Source organism: Mustela lutreola, chromosome 1, assembly GCF_030435805.1.
Source record: "Mustela lutreola isolate mMusLut2 chromosome 1, mMusLut2.pri, whole genome shotgun sequence".
In the NCBI taxonomy this organism is placed as follows: Eukaryota; Metazoa; Chordata; class Mammalia; order Carnivora; family Mustelidae; genus Mustela; species Mustela lutreola.
The window spans coordinates 83,108,783-83,131,008 of NC_081290.1; the positions used below are offsets into that span (position 1 = coordinate 83,108,783).

The 22,226-nt window shown below is 39.0% G+C and overlaps 1 long non-coding RNA gene across 2 annotated transcripts in view; it reads left to right on the forward strand.

Moving 5' to 3' along the window:
* LOC131828034 (uncharacterized) overlaps positions 1-22,226 on the forward strand; it is a 192,828-nt gene that overhangs the window by 22,976 nt on the left and 147,626 nt on the right. For both annotated transcript variants that reach the window (XR_009352198.1, XR_009352199.1), the window contains exon 2: positions 20,971-21,047. This is a non-coding gene — a long non-coding RNA (uncharacterized LOC131828034). The remainder of the gene's footprint in view (positions 1-20,970; positions 21,048-22,226) is intronic.

The following is a 22,226-nucleotide window of genomic DNA, read 5'->3' on the forward strand; positions in this document are numbered from 1 at the left end:
TTTTTTTTAATTTATTTGACAGAGAGAAATCACAAGTAGATGGAGAGGCAGGCAGAGAGAGAGAGGGAAGCAGGCTCCCTGCTGAGCAGAGAGCTCAATGCGGGACTCGATCCCAGGACCCTGAGATCATGACCTGAGCCGAAGGCAGCAGCTTAACCCACTGAGCCACCCAGGCGCCCCGACATTGGTGTTTTGATAGGTATTGAATTAAATCTGGAGATTGCTTTGGGATGTACAGACATTTTAATGATATCTATTTTTCCAATCCTTGAGCATGGATTATCTTTTTATTTATTTGTATCATCTCCAATTTCTTTTATTACTGTGTTTATTTTTCATAATACAGATCCTTGATTAAGTTTATTCCTAGGTATTTTATTATTTTTGGTGTAATTATAAGTGTAATTGTTTTCTTAACTTCTTTTTCTGCTGTATTATTAATGTATAGAAATGCAACAGATTTTTGTATCCTGTGACTTTTCCAAACTAATATTTGAGTTCTACTAGTTTTGGGGGGGGTGTCTTTTGGGCTTTCTACATATAGTACCATGTCATCTGCAAATAATGAAAGTTTTACTTCTTCCTTACCAATTTGGATGACTTTTATTTCTTTTATCTGACTGCTTTAGCTAGGACTTTAATGCTATGATGAATAGAAGAGTGAGAATATACATCCTTATATTTTTCCTTATCTTAGAGGAAAAACTTTCAGTTTTTCACCATAGAGTGTGATGGTAGTTGTAGGTTTTTCACTTACAGTCTTTATTATGTTGAAATATGTTCCCCCTAAATCTACCTTGAGAGTGGCTGTTGTAATTTGTCAATTATTCTGCATCTATTGAGATGATCATGTGGTTTTTTTTTCTTTCTCTGGTTAATGTGGTATATCATGTTGATTGGTTTGCCAATGTTGAGCCATCCTTGTATCCCTGTAATAAATCCTGCTTGATTGTGTTGAATTTTTTTTTATGTATTGTTTGATATGGTTGGATTTGGTTGGTTCATTTTTTTTTTTTTTTTTAGTATTTTGCCTGTATGTTCATCAGAGGTACTGGGCTGTACTTTTTATGTTTTCTAGTATCGTTTTTTTTTTTTTTTAAAGATTTTATTTGTTTATTTGACAGAGAGAGATTACAAGTAGGCAGAGAGGCAGGCAGAGAGAGAGAGAGGGAAGCAGGCTCCCTGCTGAGCAGAGAACCTGATGCGGGATTCGATCCCAAGACCCTGAGATCATGACCTGAGCCAAAGGCAGAGGCTTAACCCACTGAGCCACCCAGGCGGCCATTTTTTGTAGTATCTTTATCTGGTTTTGGTATCAGGGTAATCCTGGCTTCATAGAATGAATTTGGGAGCTTTCCTTCCTCTTCTATTTTTTGGAATAGTTTGAAAAGGATAGATACTAACTTTTCTTTAAATGTTTGGTAGACTTCACCTTTGAAGCCATGTGGTCCTGGACTTTTGGGTTATTTTGAGTTTTTTGATTACTTGCTAGTAATCAGTCTGTTCAGATTTTCTATTTCTTTTTAATTTAGTTTTCAGATGTTATAATTTTCTAGGAATTTTCTATTTCTTCTAGGTTGTCCAATATGTTGGTATACAATTTTTCATAATCTTATAATCTTTTGTATTTCTAAGACATCGGTTATTTATTTTCCTTCTTTTCTGTTTTTATTTATTTGAACCCTCTTCTTTTTCTTGATTTTTCTGGCTAGGGGTTTATCAATTTTGTTAATCTTTTTTTTTTGTTGTATTATGTTAGTCACCATACAGTAGTACATCATTAGTTTTTGATGTAGTGTTCCAAGTTTGCATATAACACCCAGTGCTCCATGCAATCACTGCCCTCCTTAATATCCATCACCAGCCTCCCCTCTCCCCCTCCTCCCTCCCTTCTAAAACTCTCCATTTGTTTCTTGGAGTCCATAGTCTCTCATGGTTCATCTACCACTCCGATTTCTCCCCCTTCATTTTTCTTTTCTGCTAATGTCCTCTATGCTATTCCTTATGTTCCACAAATAATTGAAATCATATGATAATTTGCTTTCTCTGTTTGGCTTATTTCACTTAGCATAATCTCCTCCAGTCCCATTCAAGTTGGTACAAAAGTTGGGCATTCCTCCTTTCTGATGGCTGAGTAATATTCCATTGTGTATATGGATCACATCTTTATCCATTCATCTGTTAAAGTGCATCTTGGCTCTTTCTACATTTTGACTATTGCTGCCACATTGCTGCCACAAGCATTGGGGTGAATATGGCCCTTCTTTTCACTACTCCTTTATCTTTGGGGTAAATACCCAATAGTGTAATTGCTCAGTCATAGGGTTCCACTATTTTTAATTTTTTGAGGAACTGCCACACTGTTTTCCAAAATGAATGCACAAGTTTGCATTCCCATCAACAGTGTAAGAGGGTTCACATTTCTCTACAACTTCTCCAAGATTTGTTGTTTCTTGCCTTGTCAATTTTTGCCCTTCTTACTGGTGTAAGGTGGTATCTCAATGTGATTTTGATTTTAATTTCCCTGATGGCTAATGATGATGATCACTTTTTCATGTGTCTGTTAGCCATTTGTATGTCTTTGGAGAGATGTCTGATCATGTCTTCTGACCATTTTTTGACTTGATTATCTGTTTTTTAGGTGTTGATCTGAGAAGTTCTTTATAGATCTTGGATATATCAGCACTTTGTCTGTAGTGTCATCTGCAAATACCTTCTCCCATCCTGTGTGTTGCCTCTTTGTTTTGTTGACTGTTTCCTTTGCTGTGCAGAAATTTTTTATCTTGATGAAGTCCCAAAAGTTCATTCTTGCTTTTGTTTCCCTTGCCTTTGGAGACTTGTCTTGAGAAAAGTTGCTATGGCCGATGTTAAAGAGGTTACTGCCTATGTTCTTCTCTAGGATTTTGATGGTTCTTGTCTCACATTGATGTCTTTCATCCATTTAGAGTTTATCTTTGTGTTTTGTGTAAAAGAATGGTCCAGTTTCATTCTTCTATATATAGCTGTCCAATTTTCCCAACACCATTTATTGAAGAGACTTTCTTCCATGGGATATTTTTTCCCATGGAGAATTGGAGATTCTCCAAGAATCTCCAATTGGAGATTAGTTGACCATAGAGTTGAGAGCCCATATCTGGGCTCTTTATTCTAATCCATTGGTGTATGTATCTGTTTTTGTGCCAGTACCATGCCAATCTTGGTGATCACAGCTTTGTAATATAGCTTGAAGTCAGGTAACATTATGCTTCCAGCTTCGTTTTTCTTTTTCAACATTTCCTTGGTGATTCCGGGTCTTTTCTGGTTCCATACAAATTTTAGGATTGTTTGTTCCAGCATTTTGAAAATTGCCATTGGTATCTTCATTGGGATGATGTTGAAAGTATAGCTTGCTCTGGGCAGCATAGTTATTTTAATGATGTTTATTTTTCTGATCCATGAGCATGGAATGTTTTTCCATCTTTTGTGTCTTCTTCAATTTCTTTCATGAGTGTTTTGTTGTTCCTAGAGTATAGATCCTTTACCTCTTTGGTTAGATTTATTCCAAGGTATCTAATGGTTTTAATGCTGTTGTAAATGGAATCGATTCTCTAATTTCTCTTTCTACAGTTTCACTGTTAATGTGCAAGAAAGCAACTGATTTCTGTGCATTGATTTTTTTATCCTCCCATATTACTGAATTTCTGTATAAGTTCTAGTAATTTGAGGGTGGAGACTTTTGGGTTTTCCACATAGAATATCATGTCATCTATGAAGAGAGAGAGTTTTTGAGGTCTTTGCCTGGTTTGGGGATCAAAGTAATGCTGGCCTCTTAGAAAGAGTCTGGAAGTTTTCCTTCTGTTTCTGTTTTTTTTTTTTTTTAAGATTTTATTTATTTATTTGTCAGAGAGAGAGAGGAGCGAGAGTGAACACAAGTAGGCAGAGAGGCAGGCAGAGAGAGAAGCAGGCTCCCTGCTGAGCAAGGAGCCCGATGTGGGACTCGATCCCAGGACGCTGGGATCATGACCTGAGCCAAAGGCAGCCACTTAACCAGCTGAGCCACCCAGGCGTCCCCTGTTTCTGTTTTTTAACACAGCTTCAGGAGAATAGGTACTATTTCTTCTTTGAATGTTTGGTAGAATTTCCCAAGGAATCCATCAGGTCCTGGACTCTTGTTTTTTGGGAGGATTTTGATCATTGCTTCAATCTTTTTACTAGTTATTGGTTTATTCAGGTTGTCAGTTTCTTCCTGTTTCAATCTGGGAAGTTTGTAGGTTTCCAGGAGTGCATCCATTTCTTCTAGATTGCTTAACTTATTGGCATATAGCTGTTGATAGTAATTTCTGATGATTGTTTCTGTTTCCCTGGTGTTAGTCATGATCTCCCCCCTTTCATTCATAATTTTATTAATTTGGGTCCTTTCTCTTTTCTTTTGGGTAAGTCTGGCCAAGGGTTTATCAATATTATTAATTCTTTCAAAGAACTAGCTTCTAGTTTCATTAATGTGTTCTGTTGTCTTTCTGGTTTCTAATTTGTTGATCTCTGCTCTAATCTTAATTGTTTCCCTTCTAGTTTGTGGGTTAGGTTTAATTTGTTGTTGATTACCTAGATCTTCACGGTGTAAAGATAGTTTGTGTATTTGGGATTTTTCTGTTCTTTTGAGTGAGGCTTGGATGGCTATGTATTTCCCCCTTAGGACTGGCTTTGCCGTATCCCATAGGTTTTGGATCAATGTGTCTTCATTCTCATTGGTTTCCATGAATTGATTAAGTTCTTCTTTGATTTCCTGATTGACCCAAACATTCTTGACCAGGATGGTCTTTAACTTCCAAGTGTTTGAATTTTTTTCAAACTTTTCCTTCTGATTAAGTTCCAGTTTCACAGCAGTGTGGTCTGAGAATATGCAGGGAATAATCTCATTCTTTTGGTATCAGTTGAGACCTGATTTGTGACCCAGTATGTGGTCTATTCTGGAGAAAGTTCCATGCATGCTTGGGAAGAATGAGTATTCTATTGTTTTAGGGTTGAATGTTCTGTATATGTCTATGAGGTTCATCTGTTCCAGTGTGTCATTCAAAGCTCTTGTTTGTTTGTTGTTCTGCGTAGTTGTTCTGTCTATTGCTGAGAGTGGTGTGTTAAGGTCTCCTACAGTTAACATATTATTATCAATATGTCTCTGTATATTGGTTAACAGTTGGCTTATGTCGTTGGCTGTTCCCATATTGGGGGCATAGATATTTATAATTGTTAGATCTTCTTGTTGGATAGACCCTTTAAGAATGATATAGAGTCCGTCTGTATCTGTAACTACAGTATTTAGCTTAAAATATAATTTGTCTGATAGGAGAATTGCTACGCCAGCTTTCTTTTAAGGCTGATGACATGAAGGATAGTTTTCCATCCCTTCACTTTCAGTCTGAATGTGTCTTTAAATTCAAAGCGAGTCTCTTATAGACAGCATATGGATGGGTCCTGTCTTTTTATCCAATCTGCAACCCTGTGCCATTTTATGGGAGCATTTAGGCTGTTCATGTTGAGAGTGATTATTGATAGATTTTATTGTCATCATGTTATCTGTGAAGTCTTTGTTTCTATGGATTGTCTCTGTATATCTCTGTTCTGTGTCACTTGTGGGGTCTTTCTTCTTTTATAGAACCCCCCCCCCCCCAATATTTCTTGCAAGGCCAGCTTGGTGGTCACTTATTCAGTCTCTGCCAGTCCTGGAAGTTTCTTATCTCTCATCTATTCTGAATGATAACCTTGCCAGATAAAGAATTCTTGGCTGCCCATTTTTCACATTTAGTACCCTGAATATGTCTTGCCAACCCTTTCTGGCTTGCCTGGTCTCTGTGGACAGGTCTGACATTATTCTGATGTTTTTCCCTCTGTGCATAAGGAATCTCTTCCCCCAACTGCCCTTAAAATGATTTCCTTGGTTCTAAGATTTGTGAGTTTTACTGTTACATGCCTGGGGATTGATCTATCTTCATTGATCTTGGGGGCTGTCCTCTCTGCCTCTATAACATGATTACTTGTTTCATTCCCCAGATTAGGGAAGTTCTTGGATATTATTTGGTGAAATATATCTTCTAATCCTCTCTCTCCATACACCCCTCAGGGATCCCAATAATTCTGACATTGTAACGTTTCATGGTGTCATTTATTTCTAATTCTGTTTTCATGGATTTTGAGCTGTTTGCTCCAGACCTCCTCCTGATCCTTCTTTTCTATCAGTTTGTCTTCAAGAGCAGTAATTCATTCTGCCTCATTTACCCTGTTTGAGTATCTAGATTGATTGTATCTCATTGATACATTTTTAAGTTCTGCCAGATCTGCTCTCACTTCTTCCCTAAATGAATCTATATTGCCATTAATAGTTTTCTCCAGCCTGACTATTGTCTTCATAACTGTTACTGTGAAGTCTATTTCTGACATCTTGCTTAGATCCATATCCATTAGATCTTCTGAGAAGCCATTGTCTCTAGGTCTTTTCTTTGTTGGGAATTCTTTCTCCTTGTCATTCTGTTGAGTTGTGGTTAGGGATATATAGCTGAAAAATATCAACCACTATCCAGGCAACGTGCATCCTAGGAAGTTTTGGAGCAATTTTGAAGCAATTGAAAATCACCTACAAAAAGAGAAAAAAGGAGAGGAAGAGAGAAAGAGAGAAAGAAAGAAAGAAAGAGAAAGAACCCTAGCCCAAATGAGCCCCAAGAGTAAGATTTATAAAGTACAAAAAGAGAAACAAACAAAAAGACCAAAAAAACCCAGCCAAAATGAGCCCCAAGAGTAAGATTTATAAAGTACAAAAATGAAAACAAACAAACAGACCAACAAAAGAAAGGAAAAAAAATAAAAAGTGGGGACTGATGGGAAGGTGGTTATAATCCCTCTATGTGGGAGAAGAAGTGTATTTCAGTTCTTTCTGGGTGTATTTTGTTATCTTTGTTAGAGAACTCAACTTTCCAGAAATACAGAGAAATTAAAACTATATAAAGGTAGTACTGAGGGGCACCTGGGTGGCTCAGTGGGTTAAGCCTCTGCCTTTTGCTCAGATCATGATCTCAGGGTCCCTGATCAAGCCCCAGGTTGGGCTCTCTACTCAGTGGGAGGCCTGCTTCCCCCTCCCCCTCTGCCTGCCTCTCTGCCTACTTGTGATCTCTCTCTCTTTCTGTCAAATAAATAAATAAATCTATTTTTTAAAAAAAGGTAGTACTGAATAGGGGAAAAAGGTCTACATTGAAGTATACATTGTGTACATACACACACACACACACACACACACACATACATGTAAAGAAAAAGAAAAAAAATTATATGAAAAAGTTCAAGTTAAAAAGTTACTGTGGAGGGGTGCCCAGGTGGCTCAGTGGGTTGTCTCTGCCTTCGGCTCAGGTCATGATCTCAGGGTCCTGGGATCAAGCCCTGTACTGGGCTCTCTGCTCAGCAGGGAGCCTGCTTCCCTCTCTTTCTTTGCCTGCCTTTCCACGTACTTGTGATCTCTGTCAAATAAATAATATCTTTAAAAAATGTTACTATGGAATATCTTGTATTAAACATCTAGTTAAAATAGTTAAAAAAAATAAAAGATCAAGAATCATGAGGAAGTATTAAAAGAGAGAGAAAAGTTGTATCTAAGAAATATACAGGCTGTGAGACAATACCAGGACCTTAATAGACTGTTTTCTCCTGATGTTTGGGTTTTACAATTTTATGGGGACCCATGGTTGTTGTCCTCTTATTGTATCAGCTTGTCTTCTGGGGGAGGGGCCTACCATGTTGTTTTTCAATTATCCTGTGTGGGCTGAGTTGCCCTGCCCCCTGGGAAACTGTTTTTTCTGGCTTTTGTTCTCTGGAGGCTTTTGTTCTTTGGAGGCTTTTCATGCCTTTCTGGAGGGTCAGAGCAAAGTAAACTGTCTGCACCCAACCTCTGCCTCAGAGGGAAGCCACAGTCTGCTCCTCTCTGAATCCTCCAGAGCACAGACTCTCCTTCTGCAAACTCTGTTGAACACTGCAGCCTCCCTCAGGCGGTGCACAGCCCCAGCCACTGTTTCAGTGTTTGTCCGAGGCCCCAGCTTATTTCTGTACCTCCATGCCACCAAAACCTCTAGCAATACTGGTCCAGGCAACCCTGGTCCTGGTGGCTGTCATTCCCAGGACTACTGGCTCACATTAGTGTGCCTTAGGTCCATGTGCACCTGAGGCCACCTGGTCCCAACAATTACCCCTTAAGCCCCTTTGTTCTGTTTGAGTGCTGTTATCAGCCCCTTCCCAACTTGCAGCCACTGGTCTCCAAGCTATTGCTGGTCCCCAGGCTCAGGGCACTTTCGCATTGTGGGTATTACTTTCCAATGGCTAGCTTTGGTGGCCCTCTCCCCTTTCTGTTTAATCTCCTATATATATCTGCAATTTTGTAGGTCTTTTCAAAGAAGCAAGTCCTGGTTTCAATCATCTGTTCTATTGTTTTTTTACTCTGTTTCACTTATTTCCTTCCTTCTACTGGTTTGGGGCTTTTTCTTCTTTTTCAACCTCCTTTAAGGGTAAGGTATGGTTTTTTTTTTGTTTGTTTGTTTTTTGTTTTTTGAGATTTTTCTTCTTAAGATTGTACTGCTGTGAACCCTCCTGTAAGAACAGGTTTTGATGTTTCCCAAAGATTTTGGTTTGTTGTATTTTCATTAGCATTTGTCTCCACCTAGTTTTTTATTTCCTCTTTGATTTCTTGGTTGATTCATCTATTGTTTAGTAGCATGTAATTTAGCATCCATGTATTTGTCATTTTTGTCTTGTAACTGATTTCCAGTTTTATACCATTGTGGTTGAAAAAGATGCTTACTGTGATATCAGTCTTTTTTTTATCAGTTAACTAACTGAGACTTCTTCTGTTCTGGAGAATGATCCATGTACACTTGAAAAGAATGTGTTTTCTACTGTTTTTGGATGGAATGGTCTGAATATATCTGTTAGTTCCGTCTGGTTCAGTGTGTCATTCAAAGCCATGGTTTCCTTGTTGATTTTCTGTATGGATGATTTATCCATTGATTTAAATGAGGGTTTTTTTTAAATTTTTTATTTTTTATAAACATATATTTTTATCCCCAGGGGTACAGGTCTGTGAATCGCCAGGTTTACACACTTCACAGCACTCACCAAAGCACATACCCTCCCCGATTTAAGTGAGGTTTTAAAGTCCCCTACTATTCTTATACTGCCAATTTCCTCCTTTATTTTGGTTAATATTTGTTTTATGTACATAGGTGCTCCCATGTTGGGTACTTATATACTTATCATTTGTATATCGTCTTTTTTTTTTTTTTTAAGATTTTATTTATTTATTTGACAGAGAGAAATCACAAGTAGATGGAGAGGCAGGCAGAGAGAGAGAGGGAAGCAAGCTCCCTGCTGAGCAGAGAGCCCGATGTGGGGCTCGATCCCAGGACCCTGGGATCACGACCCGAGCCGAAGGCAGCGGCTTAACCCACTGAGCCACCCAGGCGCCCCCATTTGTATATCGTCTTATTGATTAGTTCCCTTTATCACTTTATCATCATATCCTTCTTTGTCCCTTGTTACAGCCTTTGTTTTGAGGTCTATATTGGCTGATAGATGTATTGCTACCCCAGGGTTTTTTTTGTTTTTTGTTTTTTTGTTTTTCTTTCATTTGGATCCTAAACATTTTTCTGTCCCTTCACTTTCAGTCTTTTTAATCCACGTCTTTAGATCTGAAATGAATCTCTTCTAGGTAGCATATGGAAGGGTTTTGCTTTTTTGTCCATTCAGTTACTCTTTGATTAGAGCCTTTAGTCCATTTACATTCAAAGGGATACGTAAGTACTTATTGCCATTTTGTTACTTGTATTATGATTGTTGTAGTACTTCTCTGTACCCTTCTCTTGCTTTCCTTTCTCATGGTTTGCTGGCTTGTATAGTGATATGCTTTGATTTCTTCCTCTTTATTTTTTGTGTATCTATTACAGGTTTGTTTTTTTTTTTAAGATTTTATTTATTTACTTGAGAGAGAGAGCATGAGCAGGGGGTCGGGGCCGAGGGAGAAGGAGAAGGAGGCTCCCAGCTGAGCAGGGAGCCCCATGTGGGCTTGATCCTGGGATTGTGAACCAAAAGCAGATACTTACTGACTGAGCCACCCGGGTGCCCCAGCTATAATACAGGATTTTGATTTGTAGTTACCATTAGGCTTATATATAACATTTTGTGTCTGTAGTATTCTGTATTAAATTGTTGATTCCTTGAGCTTGAACCCACTTAAAAGCACTACGTTTTTACTCTTTGCTCATTGATGTTTTATGTATATGATATTATGGTTTACATCCTTTTATTTTGTGAATGTCTTGACTGATTTTTATAAATATATTTGGCTTTAGTGCTTTAATCTCTGTGCTGGCTTTAAAAATGATTAATCTACTACTTTTATTATGTTTGAATTTACATGTGAGTTTTCTTTTATAATTTTCTTACTTCTGATTATGGCCTTTTCTTCCACTCAAGGAATTCCCTTTAATATTTCTTGTAAGTCTGGTTTAGTATTGATGAACTCCTTTAACTTCTGTTTTTCTGGGAAACTTTATCTCTCCTTGTGTTCTGAATGATATCTTTGCTGGGTTTTTGTTTGCAGGGTTGTTGTTGTTTTTCTTTCAGTACTTTGAAAGCACCTTACCCATGTTCTTCTGTTTTTTGTTTATTTTCCCAAGATTTTATTTATTTAGGGGCGCCTGGGTGGCTCAGTGGGTTAAGCCACTGCCTTCGGCTCAGGTCATGATCTCTGGCACCCACCCAGGCACCCTATCCACGTTCTTCTGGCCTCTAAGTTCTCTGCTGGTAAATCTGTTAACCCTATAGGATTTCCCTTGTATCTAACTGGTTTTTCTCTTGCTGCTTTTAAAGTCTCTGGGATCGAGTCCCACGTCGGGCTCTCTGCTCAGCGGGGAGCCTGCTTCCCTTCCTCTCTCTCTCTCTCTGCCTGCTTGTGATCTCTCTCTCTCTGTGTCAAATAAATAAATAAATAAATCTTTAAAAAAAAGATTTTATTTATTTATTTGAGAGAGAAAGAATGAGAGAGAGAGAGCATGAAAGGAGAGAAGTCAGTGGGAGAAGCAGACTCCCTGCTGAGCAGGAAGCCCAATGTGGGACTCGATCCTGGGACTCCAGGATCATGACCTGAGCAGAGGGCAGTCACTTAACCAACTGAGCCACCCAGGCACCCTATCCACGTTCTTCTGGCCTCTAAGTTCTCTGCTGGAAAATCTGTTAACCCTATAGGATTTCCCTTGTATGTAACTGGTTTTTCTCTTGCTGCTTTTAAAGTCTCTGTTTATCACTATTTTTATGCCATTTTAATTACTGTGTGTCTTGTTGTGGATCTGCTTGGGTTATGTGTGTTCAACACTTTCTGGGTTTCCTGGAACTGGATGTCTGTTTCCTGCATCCATGTTATACAAGTTTCAGCTATTATTTCCTTAAATAAATAAATGTTTGCTCCCTTTTACTTCTGGGATTCCCTACAATGGGAATGTTATTATACTGGATGATGTAACTGAGTTCCCTTTACCTATTCGTACTTTTTATTACTCCTTTTTTCTTTTTCCTGTGTAGCTTGGTTTGTTTCCCAATACTTTTGTCTTCTGATTCATTAATCTTTATTTTTCTCTCTCCTCTAATCTACTATTAACTTCCTGTAGTGTGTTTTTAATTTTAGTTATAGAGTTCATCTTCTCTGGTTCTTATATTTCTTTTTTTTATTTTAATAAACATATAATGTATTTTTATCCCCAGGGGTTCTTTCTTATATTTCTATTTCACATTTTAAGTCCAGTGGGCATCTTTATGACCATCACTTTGAATTTTTTATTAGGCGTATTCTTTATCTCCATTTCATTTAGTTCTTTTGTTGTGGTTCTTGTTCTTTCATTTGTGACATATTCCCATCTCCTCATTTTATCTCTCTGTGTTTGTTTCTATGTGTTAGGAAATTTAGCTCTGTCTCCTGATCTTGAAAGATGCAGCTTTGTGAGTAAGAGTTCCTTTGTTACCCTGTAGTGCAATGTCCCCTGTTCACCAAAACCAGGCACATGAGAGTTGTCTCCTATGTAGGCTTTGTGTACTTCACTATTGTAGCCAAGCCTCATTTGCTTTCATTCCAGTCAGCTTCCATGGCCCATTTTGCCTCTTGTGGGCTGGGTTGGTCCCGTGCTGTTAACAAGCTAGTCTGGAGTTGTGGGCATGTAATTGGGCAAGGTCAGCAGTCAGATCAGGCACCTGTGCTTAGCCCATTTGTCTGGGCTGTGGTCCCACCAACTACAGCCAGCAATCCTTGTCTTGTCCACTAAGAGGCTTTTTTTGGTAGGCATGGCCTGTAGTTGGTCCATATGTTTTCCCCAGACCCTGTGCTGAAACTGCAGATACACTGATCAGCAGAGCACTCTCTCCACACTGCCAGTTTGGTGACGGGACTGCAGATGTACTGGTGTGTGTGGTCATTTTCCCCAGGAATCACTTTGCAGTGGTGCTGGTATTTGCCAGGGCTGCATTCAGGATAGAAGGTGGAAGGAGTTGGTTTATAGGGACTCCTGCTAGGTGGGCCAGTTTGGATTCAGAGGATTTGCAGAAGAATGGGAGTGGGGATGTGTGGTGTTTGAAAGGTAGGTGCGGGGTGTTCATGCTTTTTCATGCAAGCATCCCACTGTTTAGCCTGGAGGTGGGGGAGAAATGGTGCCCATCAGCTTTTTGTTCTTGAAGTCTCCTAAAGATCCCTGCTCCTCCAGCACACTTTGAGGGATGAGTAATTTTTACTTGTACCCTAGATGCTTTGCAGAGTGCTGCTTCTCTGTTGTATCTTGGTGGAGCCTCAGTTTTCCTATCACCCTTTGGCTCTGTCAAGACTGAATCTGCCAAAATTTTACCCAGAGTTAAGCTCCACTGATTGTAAAGATTCATGGTATTAAGCCCTACTGGTTTTCAGAGTCAAATGTTATGGGGATTTGTTTTCCCAGTGCCATTCCCATGTGTGTGGTGCCTGGTGTGGGGAGTTTCCTTTCCCTTCTCTGTGCTTGTGGTGTCCCTCGCATCTGTGGTTAGTCTCACTGAGACCGGTTCCAGACTGCATCTCTACCCCCTCCTATCGTTTCCCATGTGTCCTCCTCTTGTTGGTTAACTACTGATAGTCTGTTCCGCCCGTCTTTATTTTCTGTGTTCAGTGCACCCAGGTGGCTGTTACGCAGGTTGGTCTGTGGAACATAATGAGTTTAGAATCCTCCCAATCCAGCGTCTTCCCAAGACCACAAGTTTTTTCTTGAGCACTTTACACATAGTGCCACTCCCTCTTGGCCTACAAAGTATCTGCTAAAAAATATACTGATAGTCTTTTGATGTTCCTTTAATTTTTTTTTTTAAATTGGAGTTGACATAGAATGTTACATTAGTTTCAGATGCACACCATAGTGATGCAACAACTCTATACATACTGCTGTACTCACAGCAAGTGTAGCTGCCGTCTCACCTTACAACACTATTAAAATATAGTATAGCCATTGACTACATTGCATATTCTGTTGCTTTCCTCGCCATGAGATATTCATTAAATAATTGTAAAGTTAAGGGTTCCCTTTTATGTAACAAACTGTTTTTCTCTTGCTACTTTTTTTTTTTTTTTTTGCCTTTAAATGTTGACATTTTAATTATACAGTATCTTAGTATGGGTCTGTTTGTATTCATCTTTTTTGAAATGCTCTGGGCATCTTAGATATGGATGTCTGTTTCCTTCCCTAGGTTAGAGATGTTTTCAGCCATTAATTCTTAAGATTTTGGCCCTTCTTTTTCTGGGACTCTTATGTTAGTTCACTTGATGTTATCCTATAACCCCCTTAAGATATTTTTACCTTTTCCCATTCTTCTTTTTGTGCTCTGATTGGATGAGTCCCACCTCCTTGCTTTTGAACTGACTGATCCTTTTCTCTGTTTCATGCAACCTGCTGTTGAACTAGTTTATTTTCCAGTGAGGTTATTCGGTTCTTCAGTTCTGTGACTTTTTTGTTTGATATTTTATTTCAAATCATTCTGAACACCCAAGAAATCAATCCAAGGACTGAGGGAACAAACTGCACATCTAGAGGTAGAACAGAGGCCACATTGTGGAAGGTAGCTGGTGCAGAGACATGATTTGGGGCAGAAAGAATCACAGGTGCTGCAGAGGTGGGGAAGCCTTCTCACAAAGAGGAGAGAGAGTAAGAACAGCGTGCAGGCATTGCACAAGAAAAACACTTCCTAAAACCACTGTCTGAGTAAATGAGAGGGACTGATTACCACAAGTTTTTACAAGCAGTGGAGCTCAAGACTGAAGGGTTTCTTAGAAGTCCATGCTATCGCTGGGGTAGAGCCTGAAGTGCTCCTGTTGAGAAGGAGGGCAGAGGTCTGGGAGCGGACAGTATGGTTTGAGGGTTTCCTGGGTCACATAGGGAGAGACAATTTCCCTTCTTAGAGTGAATTTGAGACAGGCCCACTGCTTCTTAGGGGACACAAGAGCTGGGGAGTGCCATTGAGCTGCCCCATTCATTAGCAGAGGAGCAGACACACCTGCTGAGCAGACACACCAGCTAACCTGGATGCTGGCTTTTTGATGTGCTTTACCATAAAGTCCAGTCCCCCTGTGTGTTCATGCAAGTGCCCTTCCAGAACAGACCAGCACTGGCCACAGTGTGGTGAGACCCACATCATGGGTCCATCCTTTGCTGGGTCCCTAAAATGTGGAGTTTTGAAACCCAGCAGGTGCACCTGAGATAAAACAAGGAGCTGTGCTGTTGCATGGACAGATGATTCAGAGACAAGGGTGAAGACAGGGATTTGAGGAATGCCTGGCGATCACAAGGGGATTGGTCACTCTTATGTGAGGGCTTCCTGAACAGTAGCAGGTATGAACTCCCCTCTCTGAGGATGGGACAGTTGGCTAATACCATTTTCCCCCTGCCCATCAGCATGGGCAGACTTCAGTGGAGGCTCAAGCTGCTCATACCAAGCCCTGCTGTGCTTTGCAGGTGCTTTTTTTTTTTTTTAACTGGGGCATGTGTGCCTATGAGCCAGAGCAGTAATAGGCTCTTCCCCCAGGAAGCCAGCATAAAACCCTCTGGATGCACCAATTCCACGTACCACAGAATGCTGCAAAGCTGCAGTTCTAGTGGAAACAGGATCTAAGTTATTTATTTATTTATTTATTTATTTATTTATTTATAGGTGTAGGAGTGGGGAAGAGGGAGAGAGAGAATCTAGCAAGAAACAAGAAAAGTCTCAAATATACAACCTAACCTTAAACCTAAAGGAGCTAGAAAAGGAATAGCAAATAAAACCTAAAGCCAGCAGAAGAAGAAATAATAAAGATTAGAGCCAAAATAAGTGATATAGAAAAAGAAAAAACTATGAAACTTCAATGAAACTAGAAGTTGGCTTTTTGAAAGAATTAATGAAACTGTTAAACCTCTAGCCAGACTTATCAAAAACAAAAGAAAAAGGATTCAAATAAATCAAATCACAAATGAAAGAGGAGCGACCACAACCAACACCACAGAAAAACACACAACAATAAGAGATTATGAACAATTAAATGCCAACAAATTAGGCAATCCGGAATAAACATAAATTCTTAAAAACATATAACTATCACAACACAAACAGAAAAAAGTAGAAAATTTGAACAGATCCATAACCAGCAATGAAACTGAATCTGTAATAAAAAATCTCCCAACAAACAAACTCCAGGGTCAGATGGCTTCCCAAGGGAACTCTACCAAACATTTAAAGAAAAGTTAATACCTATTCTCAAACTGTTTGGTGGTGGTGGTGGGGAGGAATGGAAAGAAAACTCCCAAAATGTTTCTATGAGGCCAGTATTACCTTGATTCCAGAACCAGACAAAGACCCTACTAAAAAAAAGGGAATTTACAGGCCAGTGTCTCTGATGAACATGGATACAGAAAGTCTCAACAAGATACTAGCAAATAGAACCCACCAGTACATTAAAAGAATCATTCAACACAATCAAGTGGGATTTATTTCTGGGCTGCAAGGGTGGCTCAAAATTCACAAATCAATCAAGGTCATACACCACATCAGTTAAAAAAAGGTAAGAGCCATATGATCCTCTCAATAGATGCAGAAAAAACATTTGACTAAGTATAGCATCCATTCTTGATAAAAACTTTCAACAAAATAGATATAAAGGGAACATACCTCAACATCATAAAGGTCAGGGCGCCTAGGTGGCTCAGTGGGTTAAGCCTCTGACTTCAGCTCAGGTCATGATCCCAGGGTCCTAGGATCGAGCCCCACATCAGGCTCTCTGCTTAGCAGGGAGCCTGCTTCCTCCTCTCTCTCTCTCTCTCTCTCTCTCTCTCCTCTGCCTGCTTCTCTGCCTACTTGTGATCTCTGTCAAATAAATTTTTAAAAATAAAGAACAATTTTTTAAAAAATCATAAAGGTTGTATATGAAAACCTACTGCTAATATCATCCTCAATGGGGGAAGAACAGAGATTTTATTCATGGTCAGGAACAAGACAGGAATGTCTACTCATTGTTATTTATCATAGTACTAGAAGTCCTAGCCTCAGCAATCAGACAACAAAAAGAAATAAAAGGCATCCAAATTGACAAAGAAGCCAAACTTTAATTCTTTGCAGACAACATGATCCTCTATGTAGAGAACACAAGACTCCACCAAAAAATTGCTGGAACTGATATATAAATGCAGTAAAGTCGTAGGATACAAGATCAACATACAGAAATCTGTTGCATTACTGTATTCCAATAATGAAGCCAAAAAAAGAGAAATCAAGGATTGGATCTCATTTATGATTGCACCAAAAACCATAACATACCTAAGAATAAACTGAACCAAGGAGATAAGATCTGAATTCTGAAAACTATAGAACACTTATGAAAGAAATTGAAGAGGACAAAAAGAAATGGAAAAATATTCTATGCTCAGTGATTGGAAGAACATTGTTAAAATGTCTTTACTACCCAAAGCAACCTACACCAGCATTTTTTACACAGCCAGAAAAAATACTCCTAAAATTTGTAGATTACCACAAAAGACCCCAAATAGCCAAAGCAATCTGGAAAAAGAAAAGCTGGAGGCATCACAATTCCAGGCTTCAAGCTATATTACAAAGCTATAGTGATCAAGACAGTATGGTACCAACAGAAAAACAGAACGTAGATCAATGGAACAGAACAGAAAACCCAGAAATGGAGCCAAAACTATATGGTCAACTAATCTTTCAACAAAGCAGGAAAGAATATCTAATGGAAAATAACAGTCTCTTCAATATATGGTGTTGGGAAAACTGGACAGCAACATGCAGAAGAATGAACTAGCCCACTTTCTTACATCATACACAAAAATAAACTCAAAATGGTTGAAAGACCTAAATGTGAGACAGGAAGCCATCAAAATCTTAGAAGAGAACACAGGTAGTAACCTCTTGGACCTTGGCTATAGCAACTTCTTACTAGATATGTCATCAAAGGCAAGAAAAATAAAAGCAAAAATGAACTATTGAGACTTCAAGATACAAAGCTTCACAGCAAAGGAAACAATCAATAAACCTAAAAGGCAACCTTTGGAATGGGAGAAGATATTTGCAAATGATATATCTGATGAAGGGTTAGTGTCCAAAATGTACAAAGAACTTATCAAACCCAATACCCATAGAACAATCCAGTTAAGAAATGGGCAGAAGGCATGAATAGACATTTTTCTAAAGAAAATGTTAAGATGGCTAATAGACCCATGAAAAGGTGCTCAACATCATCATCATCAGGGAAATACAAATCAAAACCACCTCACACCTGCCAGAACGCCTAAGATTAACAACATAGGAAATAAGAGGTTGGCAAGGATGCTAAGGGGAAACCTTTTGCACTGTTGGTGGGAATGAAAATTGGTGCAGTGACTCTGGAAACAGTATCATGCTCGCTTCAGCAGCACATATACTAAAATTGGAAAAGAGTATGGAGGTTCCTCAAAATGTAAAACTAAAACTATGCTATGATCCAGCAATTGCATTACTAAGTATTTATCTGAAGGATATGAATGCTGGTTCAACGGGATACATGCCACCCTGATGTTTATAGCAGCATTATCAACAATAGCCAGATTATGGGAAAAGCCCAAATATTCATTGACTAATGAACGGATAGAGAAGAGGTGGTGCATATATATACATATAATGGAATATTACTCATCCATAAGAAAAAATGAAATCTTACCATTTGCAGTGATGTGGACGTAGCCTAGAGTGAATTATGCTAAGTGAAATAAGTCAGAGAAAGACAAATACCATATCATTTCACTCATATGTGGAATTTAAGAAACAAATTGGATGAACAAAGAGGAGGAAAAGAAAGAATCAAACAGTAAGACACTCAACTATATAGAACAAACAGGGTTGATGGAGGGAGGTGGGCAGGGGGATGGGCTAAATGGGTGATGGATAATAAGGGGGGCACTTGGGATGAGCTCAGTGTGTTATAGGTAAACGATGAACCACTGAATTCTACTCCTGAAACCAATATTACACTATATTTTAACCACAATATAAATAAAAAATTGATACAAAGAAATAAACATTAAAATACTAGGCCAGTGGAAAAAAGAGGAAATGGAAGAATTATCTGTCAAACCGTGAAATGTCAATGTTGTTGAATAGGACAATGAGCCAAACTGAAAGTAATAATGCTTTATTTGCCTCCTGAGCTACTGCAGGTAAGAAGAAAAGAAAAATGCTAGCTCTTCAATGTTCTGTTTATCATGGAATAGTACCAGGCATGGGCCAATCTGATGATAGGCAGTGCTGGTGGTGGAAAATGACTCACTGCTGAAGAGTTGGACAAAACACTTCTACCATTTTAAGGACTTTGGGCTTGGGAGAAGGGAAAGGGGTAATGGCTAGGTGTAAAAAAAAGTTGAAAATAGAAAAGATTGTATTCTTGTTTGTTCCTCCAATCACTGAATCAGAAGGGAAAAAAGTTTTAGTCAAAGTCCCCTGATGAGGAAGTCTTGGTAGAGGCTCTACTGTATGGAGGCCTCTGAATGGAGGCGGTTGGGCTAGGAATGCTGAATGTGTATGAGCAGTGTTGGCTCAGGGGTGGAATGAAGATCTGAGTCTTTGATTGCAACTCCTTCCAGAGACTGCAATAGACTAACCATTCACCAAGTCTGTTGAGAGGAGGGCAGTTTTCCCACTTGTGGCCAGCTTGGTAAAACCTGTAAAATTGCCTATCTTTGAACCTGAAGGATCATGTATAAGATTTTAGCCTGGAACTAGACTCCTGTGGAATTTAATATTAAAGGTGATAATAGGTATAAAGAAGGATGTATATAAGGTCACAACAAATTAAAAAGATGTTATAAACCCCTTTGCACTAAGGAAAGATACACAAAAGTATTAGAAATTTAGAAACCTAATTTTTTTTTAAAGATTTTGTTTATTTGACAGATCACAAGTAGACAGAGAGGCAGGCAGAGAGATAGAGAGGGAAGCAGGCTCCCCGCTGAGCAGAGAGCCCGATGCGGGACTCCATCCCAGGACCCCGGGATCATTACAGAGGCTTAACCCACTGAGCCACCCAGGCGCCCCAGAAACCTAATTTTTAAAAATGTACCTACAGGGGGCACCTGGGTGGCTCAGTCCATTAATGTCTGCCTTCAGCTCAGGTCTTGATCTCAGGGTCCTGGGATCACGCCCCACATCAGGCTCCCTGCTCAGCAGGGAGCTCCCTTCTCCCTCTCCCTCTGCTGTTCCCCTTTGTTTGTGCTCTTTCAAATAAATAAAACATCTTAAAAATAAAATGTACCTACAGGAGATAGCATCACAACAGTGACATTTAGAAATGGTATTGAATTGTGATAGATCTGTGTGCATACACACACACACACACACACGTGTATATAAGTTCACATAACAGTTCACATAATTCATGACTCATGAATTATTTCAGTTGCATTTGTGCTGCTAAGGAAGAAGTGCATCTAAGACAAAGTTTGCAGAACTCTGAGGCTGGTTTTGGTTCTGTGTTTTTTTAGAGCACTGATTTCTTGTCATGCATTATTGCTTATATTGTGATCAAGACAGTTTTTTTTTTTTTTAAGTAATCTCTTTGGGGTTGAACTTGTGACGCTAAAATCACATGTTTTTCTCACTGAACAAGCCAGGCACCCTGAGACAGTTTTTTTTTTTTTTTTTTTTTTTTTTTTTTTTTTTTAAGATTTTATTGTCAGAGAGTGAGTGTCCACAAGCAGAGGGAGTGGCAGGCAGACAGAGAAGCAGGCTCCCTGCTGAGCAAGGAGCCCAACATGGGACTTGATCCTAGGATGCGGAGATCATGATCCGAGCTGAAGGCAGCTGATTAACCGACTGAGCCACCCAAGCTCCCCAAGAGTTTTTTTTTTTTTTTCCCCAAAGATTTTATTTGAGAGAGAGAGTCAGTGAGAGAGGGAATACAAGCAGGGGAAGTGGGAGAGTGGGAAGCAGGCTTCCTGCTGAGCAGGGAGCCTGATGCGGGGCTCAATCCCAGGACCCTGGGATCATGACCTGAGCTGAAGGCAGACGCTTAACGACTGAGCCACCTGTTGCCTCTAAAACACATTTAAGATTTAGATTTACCCATCCATTTCTATTTTCTGGTGCTTTCTTTTCCTTGCATTTTTCTTCTATCTGAAGAGTTTTGTATTAGTATTATTTTTGGTGCAGATTTAAGAGCTTTTATATGAGAGAATATTGTGCCTTTTAAAGGATATTTTCAATGGGTATAGAACCCTAGGTTGGTAGGTTTTTGTTTCACTTTACTATGTCAGTAGTGAAAATTTATCTTCTAGATTCTATCATTTCTCTTGGAAAGTCAGTCATTAACTAGTCTTGTTGCTCCTTAGAGGGGGAAATGGTCTTTGTTCTCTGGCAACCTCTAAGATTTTTCTCTTTATCTTTCAACAGTTTTACAGTGCTCTTAAAACAGAAGATGACCATTGTGTTGGAGCTCTGTGATGAAGGAGGAAGGCAGTAAATATGAGGTAAGAGTTAATGGTACAGATCATGTAGGACTTTATAGGATATGGTGAGTACTTTAGGTTTTACCAAGTGCTGTGGAGATCTGTGGAGTGTTTTAATCAGAAGAGTGACCTATGATTGGATATACAAGTTTTAAAAGGATAAATTTGAGTTGTGTTGGGAATGTCAGGAAGACCCCTTAGTACACTACTATAATAATGTAGATGAAGGACGATGGTGGCTTGGACTAAGTATAAGATTATTTTTTTATGGGGACACCCGTGTGGCTCAGCTGGTTAAGCAATTGCCTTCGGCTCAGGTCATGATCCTGCAGTCCCAGGATCAAGTCCCACATCAGACTTCCTGCTCAGTAGGGAGTCTGCTTCTCCCTCTGACCTCTCCTTTCTCCCCTCTCATGCTCAATAAAATCTTTTATTTTTTTAAATCATAAATGAGCAATGAAATATACTCAAGCAACTGTTAAAAATATTTTCTCTTAGTCAAAGTGATGAATAAGGGATTTCCTAACATTAAACTATTCTTGCATCCTTGGGATAAAACTAATCTGATAACATTTTTAATATGCTTATAAATTGTTTGTTAATATTTAGAAAATTTATAATTTGTTGCATTTATGTGCATGATTGGGTTTAGGAAAGTATTTTGTTTCTCATATCATCCTTTTCTTGTGTGGCATACCAAGAATACATTGTGAGAAACTGGTTTTATAAAAAGAATTAGGAAGTTTTCTTAATTTCTTAAGTTTAAAGTCATTTCTAGGATATTTGTAAGGCATTCTGGTCTTGGTTTATCTTTTATGGGTAAATTTTTAACTCATAATTGATTTAATGATTATGTTTTTTCCTTCACCCATTCTGCTAGAGGCTTTTTAAAAGAAACTTATTTTCAGATAGAGGTTTTGACTTTGTTGGTCCTTTATTCCACTTGCTATTTTTTTTTTTTTAAGATTTATTTGACAGAGATCACAAGTAGGCAGAGAAGCAGGCAGAGAGAGGGGTAGGAAGCAAGCTCCCCGCCGAGCAGAGAGCTCAACCTGGGGCTCCATCCCAGAACTCCAAGATCATGACCAGAGCTGAAGGCAGAGGCCCAACCCACTGAGCTACCTAGGTGCCCCTTTTCCACTTGCTATTAATTTTTCCTCTTTTATTCTTTCATTCTCATTTTTTTAGGTTTATTTTGCT